The 12,187-nt window shown below is 40.7% G+C and overlaps 1 protein-coding gene across 3 annotated transcripts in view; it reads left to right on the top strand.

The window, feature by feature from the left end:
* ADAMTSL1 (ADAMTS like 1) overlaps positions 1-12,187 on the top strand; it is a 483,577-nt gene that overhangs the window by 264,538 nt on the left and 206,852 nt on the right. The window lies entirely within an intron of this gene.

Below are 12,187 nucleotides of genomic sequence, written 5' to 3'. Positions count from 1 at the left end.
ATACTGCATATCTGACAATTTGTTTATATCTCATGGTAGTAAATACAGGTAGTTGTAAATGTCGTTTGACACGTGAGCAAGAATATCCAATAGTAATGTATTAGTGCAGAAAGTGTACAATGTTGACATTATAATACTTATATGGTATGTATTAGTATTGTAGATGCATTGAGAGTTAAGCCCTTCACCTCCCATCCACCCGTGCCTGTTAGCTGCACATGTCGGCTGATCAAATCAGCCAACATGTGCAGAGAAAGATGCAAGCTCAGGGCTTGAGTTCGCATCAATATCAGGGACATGACCAAGGACGTACTGGTACGTCCTTGGTCATAAAGGGGTTAAAGAAAAATGAGAAACGTCCTATGGCTATGTGCGCACTGAGCGTTTTTCGCGGCATTTTTGCGCGTTTTGGGGATCAAAACTGCATGATTTTGCTTCCCCAGCAAAGTCTATGAGTTTTCATTTTTGTTGTCCGCATACAACTTTTTTTTTTAGCTGTGTTTTTGAGCTAACAAAAAAATGGACATGTGAATTGTTTGCTGCATTTTACTGCATTTTTCACCCATGCATTGCATTGGAAAAACACGGAGAAACACAGTAAGCAAAAATGCAGCAGAACGCAGCCAAAAATGCACCGAAACGCAGTAAAAACGCATGCGTTTTTTTACCAGTGCATATTTGAAGCGGGCGCATTTTTTTGCGTTTTTTGTGGCCAAAAACGCAGCGTCATAGTCTAATTTTTCTTTTGGAAAAACTAGGGATCAAGATCAGACACACATCTACACATTAAGGAAGCTTATGCACAGTGCATACATATACACAACCATAAATAAGATATGTATACAGTTTATACACATAACACATGCAAATACACAGTGACATTTTTGTAATATGTTTATTCAGACAACCAGACGATTTTTTTTGTTCATTCATTCACAGTTGTAACAATACCCTTCTATTCTTACAAAAGCTTCAGTATAGTAGGTGTTGTGTTTATTTGCAAACGAGCTGTCATTTTTTAAGTGCCATTTTGCCAAAGACATCTGTAAGAGTTACATTTGTGTTAACTTTGTTTATGGATTTAATAAAAAAAAAAAAAGTCATGCCATTTTTTATGCTATTTATTGATCACTGTAAATAATCCGTTCTCTGCGTTGTACAGGTTGTTACGATTACAGAGATAATTATTTCCATGTTATTTTTTGATTTGTTAAGTTTCTTTTAAAAAAGTGATTGTGTAGGAAGGAAATGTATATTTTTGTATTACCTCTAATATACAGGTACATAGAAATGCAGTATCATATACAGCTGAATCTCTATGTACCAGTACACTATGCATGTAAAGAAGAAAAACATTTTGTAATACAATTTAGCTCTTTATATAAGAAAAAATTCCTATTCTTAGTAGTGTTCCCTGTGGCTCACAGCTAAAGCGCCTTCCTGCCATGCTAGAGGTTGTGAGTTTGAATCTCATGCTTAAAATAAAAAGCAAACCCTTAATCAAGTATTAATGAAAGCATTTTCTGAGCTGTATCACAGGGGGCATCTAAGGAACCAGCAGTGCAAGTGAGCCCCTGTGTGGCTGAACCAGCTGCACATGTGCCATGTGTGCCAGTGCCAAGTTTGTCCTATACACTTTCTGTTATGTAACACAATATAATAGTACAAATCAGCTAAAACAATCCGTTAAAGATAAAGCACTCGTAATGGATGTGCGTTTTAATCTCTCTACGAGTTACACAATGTACCATTTCAGCACTGACGTGAGCTGCTGCTGGGTTCTTGCTTAAACTCCGATGGCAAACAACTTAGTTTCCTTGCAATATTTTTTTCTTAGCAGAAAATTACAAACATCAGCATAGCAAGTTGTGACTATGATCCCTTTGAAAGCAGGAATCTTACGCTTTCCGGGCTATGCAGTATGCTGTCACTTAAATGTTTGCTTACTTTATAGTTCTGACTGTGCTCCTCTGAAAACCAGTGATAGATGTTTAGCTTCTTTGGAATGACCTTATTGCAGTCCTATAAAGTCTTTTTTTTCATCATTTCAGCCAGAGAACTGCTTTTGGAGTAAGTTTCAATAAAGTGTGGGGGAGTACAACAAAATGTTTTAGTTTGAGAGAAATTTATTATAAATCTTATGGATATGAACAGCTCCATCTATCATGGAAGATTCTATAACATAGGATACTAAGTTATAGAGCTTTATAGAGCTTTCGGATAACTATCTCTCCCAACCCCTAAAGGCCGCTTTACACGCTGCGATATCATGACCGATATCGCTAGCATGGGTACCCGCCCCCATCGGTTGTGCAACATGGGCAAATCGCTGCCCGTGGCGCACAACATCGCCCAGACACGTCACACTACTTACCTGCCCTGCGACGTCGCTGTGACCGGCGAAACGCCTCCTTTCTAAGGGGGCGGTTCGTTCAGCATCATAGCGACGTCACAGCTGCGTCACTGAACCGCCGCCCAATAGAAGTGGAGGGGCGGAGATGAGCAGGACGTAACATCCCGCCCACCACCTTCCTTATGCATTGCGGGCGGGAGGCAGGTAAGGAGAGGATCCTCGTTCCTGCGGTGTCACACGTACCGATGTGTGCTGCCGCAGGAACGAGGAACAACTTCGTTACTGCTGCAGCAACGATATTTGAGAATGGACCCCCATGTCGCCGATGAGCGATTTTGCACGTTTTTGCAAAGGTGTCACACGCAACGGCATTGCTAAAGCGACCGGATGTGCGTCACAAATTTCGTGACCCCAACGAGATCGCTTGAGCGATGTCGCAGCGTGTAAAGCGGCCTTAAATGTATGCTCTGCTCAGCTCTGCTTGCATGGTAAGGCGGGCTTTGCACACTACGACATCGCAGGTGCGATGTCGGTGGGGTCAAATTGAAAATGACGTACTTCCGGCATCGCATGCGACATCGTAGTGTGTAAAGGCTCGATGATACGATTAACGAGCGCAAAAGCGTCGTAATCATATCATCGGTGCAGCGTCGGCGTAATCCATGATTACGCTGACGCGACGGTCCGATGTTGTTCCTCGTTGATGCGGCAGCACACATCGCTGTGTGTGAAGCCGCAGGAGCGAGGAACATCTCCTACCGGCGTCACTGCGGCTTCCATAGGATATGCGGAAGGAAGGAGGTGGGCGGGATGTTTACATCCCGCTCATCTCCGCCCCTCCGCTCCTATTGGCCGCCTGCTGTGTGATGTCGCAGTGACGCCATACGACCCGCCCCCTTAATAAGGAGGCGGGTCGCCGGCCAGAGCGACGGTCGCAGGACAGGTGAGTCCATGTGAAGCTGCCGTAGCGATAATGTTCGCTATGGCAGTTATCACAAGGATATCGCAGCTGCGACGGGGGCGGGGACTATCGCGCTCGGAATCGCAGCATCGGCCTGCGATGTCGCAGCGTGCAAAGTACCCCTTAAAACAGGCTCAAGAATCAGATGAGAAAATTTGTTGTGGCTTAGGTTGCCTACAGTCCTGAAATTCCTGGACATTCTGTAAAATTAAGGCAGTTTTTTGACCTGTTCTTAAAAAAAAAATGTAAGATGCCCATGATTTTTTTTCAGCTGAAGATACACATAATTCACTTTATAATCTTAATAATTTATTATAGTTACCAATGTGTCTGTCCGTGACTTTTTGGTAAGCTGTCAAGAAGAAATAAAAAGTCAAGTTGAAAACCTTTGCGGAAAAGTCTTTTTTTCCTCAATATCATCTGTTGAAGATGTCCACTGGCATTTTTAATGGCTACACATTCTGCTGAAATAGGAGGATTTGGCCAATGTAATCAGGGTCTTTAGTTGTAAATACTGAAGGCAAAAGTTAGGCCTCAGTTTAGAGATGCCATATTTTTCGTTTTGTAAGACGCACCGGATTATAAGACGCACTCCAAATTTAAAGAGAAAAAAGGTAAAAAAAATAAATAATTATGGGGTCTGTTTTATAAGCCGGTGATATCTTACCAGGGAGGTGGGGCAGCGGTGTTGGAGCGGGGGTAACAGGAGGCAGGGGTGGTGCTGAAGTACGGCAATGCTGTAGGCAGTGCAGAGGGGCTGCTCTGTGACGGCGCTGTGTGGTGTGCGGCTGCTCTGTGCCAGGTCTGCTCTGTGCCAGGTCTGCTCTGTGCCAGGGCTGCTCTGTACCATGGCTGCTCTGTACCATGGATGCTCTGTACCATGGATGCTCTGTACCGGAGCTGCTCTGTGCGACAGGCAGTGAGGCACGGGCCATTCTGAAGATGTCGGCGGTACAGGCTTCAAAGAAATGGTGGCCATATTCGGCACTTGCGCAGATTCAGAGCTTGAGTCAAGAGCTCCATCTGCGCACACGCCGACTCCGGCTGCCATTATTTGAAGCCTGCACTGCCAGCATCTTCAGAATGACACATGCCTCACTGCTCGCCATAAAGAGCAGCCCCACACATAGCAGAGCAGCCCAGCATAGGGCAGGGCCACGCCACACATAGCAGGGCCGCACCGCACAGAGCAGACCCATGCTGTACAGATCAGAGCTGCGCCACACAGCCCCTGTACAGAGCAGCGCCGCCTGCTGCACAGCTTTGCCCCTGCCTCCTGTGACCCTTCTTCACCACCCCCCGGGTAAGCTACATTCAGATTTTAAGTCGCAGCTCTCAAAAATTTGGAAGGAAAAGTGCGTCTTATAATCCGAAAAATATGGTACTTCCTGGCCAGGATTGCCAGTTGTTATCACTAATGACTTTTGGGACCATGGACCATTTTTATTATTATTTATTAACTGCAAGTATGAAGGATGGAAGAGTGAAAGTCTCATTCACAAAAGAAGGTTGTAAATTGGGTGCAATATGTACAAAATACTTATAATAAACAGTGGAGAAAATAGGTAATTTTATACACTGCTGATTTTGCAATTTTTCCCACCTACAAAGAATGGAGAGGTCTGTAATGTTTATCCTAAATACACTTCAACTATGACAAACAGAATTAAAAAAAACAAAAAAAAAACCCAGAAAATCACATTGTATGATTTCTAAATAATTAATTTGCATTTTATTGCATGAAATAAGTATTTGATCACCTACAAACCAGCAAGAATTCTGGCTCTCACACAGACCTGTTATTTTGCATTAAGAAGGCCTCCTACTCTGCAGTCATTAACTGTATTAATTGCACCTGTTTGAACTCATTACCTTTATGAAAGACTCCTGTCCACACACTCAATAAATCACACTCCAACCTCTTCACCATGGCTAAGACCAAAAAGCTGTCTAAGGACACCAGGGACAAAATTATAGACCTGCACAAAACTAGGATGGGTTACAGGACAATAGGCAAACAGATTAGTGAAAAGTCAACTATTGTTGGCACAATTATTAGAAAATGGAAGAAACACAAAATGAGTGTCAATTTTACTCGATCTGGGGCTCTATGCAAGATCTCGCCTCTTGGGGTAAGGATGATTCTATGAAAGGTCAGGAATCAGCTCAGAACTACATGGGAGGACCTAGTCAATGCAAGGCACGGAAGGTCCCCCTGCTCACTCCAGAAAATGTCCAGGCCCGATTGAAGGTTGCCAGTGACTATCTGGATGATGCAGAGTAGGCATGGGAGAAGGTCATGTGGTCAGATGAGACCAAAATAGAACATTTTGAAATAAACTCCACTTGCTGTGTTTGGAGGGAGAAGGATCAGTACAACCCCAAGAAAACCTTCCCTACCATAAAGCATGGTGGTAGAAAAGTCATACTTTGAGGGGTGCTTTTCAGCAAAAGGGACGGACAGGACGAGTGCACCATATTGAAGGGAGAATGAATGGGGTTATGAATTGCCCGATTTTGACCAGCAACCTCCTTCCATCAGTAAGAGCATGGAAGATGGGTCATGGCTGAATCTTAAAGCATGACAATGACCCAAAACACACATCCAGGGCAACTAACGAGTAGCTTCATAAGAAACATTTCAAGGTCCTGGAGTGGCCTAGCCAGTCTCCATACCTGAACCCAATAGAAAATCTTTGGAGGGAGCTGAAACTCATTGTTGCTTACTAACAGCCTTAAAACCTGTAAGACCTGTATGGAGGAATGGGCCACAATCCCTGCTGCAGTATGTGCAAACTCGGTCAAGACCTACAGGAAACATCTGACCTCTGTGATTGCAAACAAAGGTTTCTGTACCAAATATGAAGTTCTGTTTTTCGCTTGTATGACAAACTTATATTATGCAATAAAATTCAAATTAATTATTTACAAATCATACAATTTGATATTCTGTATTTTTTTTATTCTCTCTGTCACAGTTGAAGTGTACCTACATTAAAAATTACAGACCTCTCCATTCTTGGTAGATGAGAAAACTTGCAAAATCGGCAGTGTATCAAATACTTATTTTCCCCACTGTATGTAAAACTTTTTCCACCTTTAATATCACCCATAATTTGTGTAAATGTATTGAGAAGCAAATTAAAATAATTTTGAATGCAGCGGAAATTAACACCCTCTTATAATTTTGGATGTGGTTGTGTTCAGAATTAAAAAATTGAAAAAAATCCAGCACTCAAAGCATTCAACTGAAATCGTTTTATATTTTATTCATTGATCTGTGTAATTATTAAAGACGTTTCGGTCATCCGACCTTCATCAGTTTACACTACAAAGTGACGTTCCGCGGTGAGGAGTGGCTGTCTGTGTATGTCTACAGTTGCCAACCATCAGGATTTACACATTGCCAGCCGGTGACGTCACTCCCGGTTTTCGGACCGGAAGTGACGCTCCGTGACGTCACTTCCGGTCCCCAGACCGGAAGTGACGCTCTGTAACTTGTTAATGAGCTAATTGAGCGGTCTATTTAAATCTGGACATTGGACTGTCAGATTACATTGACTGCAGACCCGGACGGGCAGCTTTTTCCTCTGGTCCAGCTTTTTCATATATTTCTACAGAGCCCTTTCTGGTGAGTGTTCATTGCTTGGTATTTCTGTGTATTGTCTGTTTTATTAGAGTAGAATAGTGTCTCAGTGCTGGTGCTTAGGCTCTTTGTCCTTCTATATTAGCAAGATACACATTTTTGGATAAATTTTTGGGTTTCCTGTTTGGTTCCCCTTTTGTTGTATAATGGTTCTATTATGCTACATTTTATCTGTATTTCAATTATATCTTTAGGTGGACATTATATCTGCTAGTGAAGCGGCTCAACTGACAGATTCTTCATTTTTTTCTTTTTGTTGACATTTTTTGTATATCATAGTTCATGATTCATGCATTATAATGTGGTGAATATTTCTGCCCTTTTTTGTTACCATGATTGTATAATGCCATTATTTCTGTATACTTAAAAATCTTTTATGTATCTTTTTATTGTAGTGTAAACTGATGAAGGTCGGATGACCGAAACGTCTTTAATAATTACACAGTTCAATGAATAAAATATAAAACGATTTCAGTTGAATGCTTTGAGTGCTGGATTTTTTTCAATTTTTTGATCTGGGGTGGGACCCTATCCAAGCACCAGCGACTATAGAAGGAGTGCCACATTTCTATATTTTTTATATTGTGTTCAGAATTAGCCAATCACATTTGAAGTCATGTTAGATAGTAGTCAGTACAAATTGCCATAAGTTTGGTTTTTCTAGGTGGATTTTCCTGTCATTTTCTAAGTTGCATTTTATAACAAAAGCCATAGATCTCATTGTTGAAAGTTATCAGCAGGAGAATGGTACAAAAATTTTTTAATGCATTATATATACCATGGAACACTAAAGATGGTCATCAAAAAGTCGCTTAAATTTGGCATTACAGTGACATTACCTTAAACTGGACGTCCCTCAAAAATTGATGAAAAGCTAAGAAGGAAATTCCTTTGGGCGACTGTCAAGAGCAACTATAAAGGAGCTGACAAGAACAGGTTGTGTACTGCATGTGACAATAATCTCCCTTATTTGTCAAATGTCTGGCCAGTGGGTTAGGGTGGAAGATAGAAGCCTTCTAACAAAGGAAAACATCCAAGCCCGAGTATGTTTTGCCAAAACCTACATCAGATCTGTTAAAAACGTGGGAAAATGTATTATGCCCTGATGAGACCAAGATTGAACTTTTTGGACATATTTCCAACAGGTATGTTTGGTGCAAAGCCAACTTATCACATTATCAAATTAACATCATAGTCATATTGAGGTGTGGTGGAAGCAATATGCTTTGGGGCTGCATCTGGGGCTTTATTCAAGGTGGAGAGTATGAACAGTTCCGAATATCAGTCAAGTTTTCCATCAAAATCTTCAGGCATCTGCTTAAAATCTAAAGATGAAGCGGAATTTCATCTCTCATCATGACAACAACCCTAAGCATATCTCCAAAAGAAGAAACAAAATGTTTTTTTTCCTTTAGAAGATCAAAGTTTTGGAATGGCGAAGCTAGAGCCTAGACCTGAATCCAAATGAAAAACTATTGGGTGTTCTGATAGGGTGCTGTAATCAGGAGATACCCTCACAAGTTGACAGATTTGGAGCACTATTGCTAGGAAGTAGGAAAAGATTACCAATTCTAGAAGTGTCACGCAGATAGACTTCTACCCAAAAGACTGAATGCTGTTGTAAATTCAAAGGTTACTTCAACATATTATTCCTTTAAAGGTGGGAAAAACCACATTGGTTTAGGCATTTAATTTTCTTTTTCCACCCAAATACATTTCAGTTAATTTTCCAATTGAATTGTACAGAATATAGGGAACATTTAAGGTGGCAAAAGTTGAGAAATATTTTTTTTCAGTTTCATTTTTTTACATGACATTGACTTGGCAGTTTAACAGGGGTATGTAGACTTTTTGTTTCCACTGTGTATAATAACCATGGTTACTGTTTTTCATATATATAACTTTTACATAAAATCAAATGCTTATGTAAACAGATATTTAAAATTATGACTCCAATTCCAAAAAAGTCGGGGCGTTGTGTAAAATATGAAGAAAACCAAGAATGCAATGATCTAGAAATCCCTCAAAGCCATATTTTAATCACAACAGAAAATAGAACACAGATCAGAAAGTTAGACGTTTTTCCATTTCATTTGAAAAACATAGCTCATATTGATGGCAACAGTACATCTAAAAAAACGTTAGGACTAAAGCGGGCTTTATACACTGCGATATCGGTCCCGATATCGCTAGTGTGGGTACCCGCCCCCATCTGTTGCACGACACGGGCAAATCGCTGCCCGTGCCGCACAACATCGCCCAGACCCGTCACACATACTTACCTGCCCGGCGACGTCGCTGTGACCGGCAAACTGCCTCTTTTCTAAGGGGGCGATCCGTGCGGCGTCACAGCGACGTCACTGAGCGGCCGCCCAATAGCAGCGGAGGGGCGGAGCTGAGCGGGACGTAACATCCCGCCCACCTCCTTCCTTCCGCATAGCGGCCGGGAGGCAGGTAAGGACAGATTCCTCGTTCCTGCGGTGTCACACGGAGCGATGTGTGCTGCCACAGGAACGAGGAACAACCTCGTTACTGCTGCAGTAACGATTTTTGAGAATGGACCCCCATGTCACCGATGAGCGATTTTGCACGTTTTTGCAACGATGCAAAATCGCTCATCGGTGTCACACGCAACGGCATCGCTAATGCGGCTAGATGTGCGTCACCAATTCCGTGACCCCAACGAGTTCGCATTAGCAATGTCGCAGCGTGTAAAGCCCCCTTAAGTTAAGAAAAGTCTGGAAAAGTAACTGGTACTAATGAAAAATGTTGGAGGGTCAATCATCAATGGAGAGAAGATGATGTTAATGCTTCGATGCCACCGAGAAATCAAATAGTTGATTGGAAATAAATCGAGTTCTCATCAGCAGCACAGCATTAACCCCTTCTTCTCTACATTATTGTTGTGATACTCCAGGTTGGACTGGGGCAGCCGTTAGTGTTTGTGCGTGATACATCTACCAGGTAAGGCTCTATTTGCACTCTCTTCCCTAGTTATATTCATCAACTAAATTACATGATTGTATTTATAAAGAGCATGCTAGCGAGGCAGAGTCTCTCAAAAGCAAAGAAGGTCAGAGGTTCAACAAACTGTGAACAAATACGTCTAAAAATGTTGGAACAATTTTAAATAAATGTTCCAAAACGTAAAATTGCAAAGACTTTGAATATATTACCATCCAATTTACATCCAAATACATCATTTTTTAAAGAAATTTAGAGATTCTAGAGAATTAATTTACCGGTTCTCAGGTTACACTACATTAAAACAGGCATGTTTCAGTCTTGCAAATCACTGCTTAGGCTCAGGAATACTTCCAGAAATAAGACCTTGTTTATTTCAACAAGAGAATACCAAACTGCATAGTGGCTCCGCCACAACAGCATGGTATACCAGAAAAAGAGTTTGGGTGATGAACTGGCCATCTGCAGTCCAGACCTTTTAGTAATAGAAAACAATTGGCACATTCTAAAATAAAAAATCCGGCAAAGTAGACTCAGGACTGTGGAGCACTGAGAATTCTACATCAGACAAAAATGGGACATTACTCTCCCCAAACTCCAGAAATTGGTCCCTTCACTTCCCAGACGTTTACTGACTGTTGTAAAAAGAAAAGGGGATGCTACACAATGGCAGACATAGTCATATCCCAACTTTTTTGAGATGTGTTACTGCCATCTATACCTAAATTAGCTATTTCTTTCAAATGAAATGGAAATACGTCTAACGTTCAACTTCTGATTTATGTTCTATCTGTTCTTTTGTGAATAAAAATTGTCGAAAAGAGATTTCCATACCATTGTTTTCTTGTGTTCTTTACAATTTACAGTGTCCCAATATTTTTGTAATTATAGTTATACTAAATATAGAAACATCCTAAATTGAATCCATATTTCATTAGCATTATCATTACCTCAACTGCCCATATCCTTAAACCATCTTTAAAAGGGCTTACCATGTTTATAAAATATGAAGAAAAAGGACTTTCTAGCAATTTTGTTTAACATTTCTAAAACCCTGAGAGCAACGAGCCTGGGGACAAACTAGGAGTCTTGCAATATATGACCATCTCCCATCTTTCTGCTTTGTGTCTTTACCTTCTGTTACAGATGTGAATTGACAACAATTTAGCATACCTTCCAATTTAGCAGTTCCCACAAAGGGCCAGAGTGCTTGCAGTATTTAGCTTTTCATACCCTGACACAGAGGACAATAATACCTATATCCATATGTGAGGAAATGGTAGATACAACAGTTTGCCATAACATTGGATCAAGATCAGTCACCCTTGTCAGCAATTGAATTCCTTGCACGGATTTCACTACCTTGAGAGCAAAAATCTGAGAATTATCGTTGGCTAATTGAGGGAAAAATGAAATGAACTGGAGAATAAGACAGTGTGTTTGACATTTTGTGTCCTGTTTTTCATCAGTAATAACTAAACAAAATATGTTCCTCATTCTTGATGTGTAACTCCATCGATGAGCTGATAAGATGGGTTTTGGGCCTATTTATTGTGCTTTCTTGCTTTCCTGCTAAGTTTCCAAATCCAGGTTTCATTTTAAAGCTTACGTATGCTCCTTTTTATGATGTTTTACACAACATCTTGATTATCTTTACAGACACCATCTTGGGTCTCATATTACTTTTGTAAGGCTTCTTCAGAACTTGTGGGCCCAGTTTCTTTTATTGGTTTTCTCAGGATAGCTACTTCTTGCTTCCAAGATGTTTGTTATCTCTTTAACATGTGTTTTTGGGGATAGGAGATTCCATGTATAAAATTGTATGTGTTCTATAAAGAAGAGGAAATTCTAATAACTTTTCAACATCTCAGCCAGCTGTAACACAACCTATCATTTCCATACGTCCTTCTGCCGTACTGCAAGCTAGAGTTTTCCCATTTTTATGTTTCAATTATTGGAATTAATAACATGTATCATTATAAAAATATTACATCTTATTATAGTATTTTGCTGATCTGTTTCTTATAACTGGTTCTTCTTTATAGAACCTTTTATATAGCAATCACCAATGTTTATTGCAAGTCAGCAGAAAGTATACTGCAATTTCCTACTGCCTTATTAACCAATATATTGTCAAAACTGTGTCTATTATACATTGCGCTCACAGGGGGGAACTCTAAGGATATAGACTGAGAAACCCTAGCAATTACTAGGTCATTTGAGTTCATTTGGTGGAATTTGGTGGCCTTCCAGTTGTGATGCA

This window comes from Anomaloglossus baeobatrachus, chromosome 1 (genome assembly GCF_048569485.1).
Source record: "Anomaloglossus baeobatrachus isolate aAnoBae1 chromosome 1, aAnoBae1.hap1, whole genome shotgun sequence".
Classification (NCBI taxonomy): Eukaryota; Metazoa; Chordata; class Amphibia; order Anura; family Aromobatidae; genus Anomaloglossus; species Anomaloglossus baeobatrachus.
This window is presented reverse-complemented; position numbering and strand designations above follow the sequence as displayed.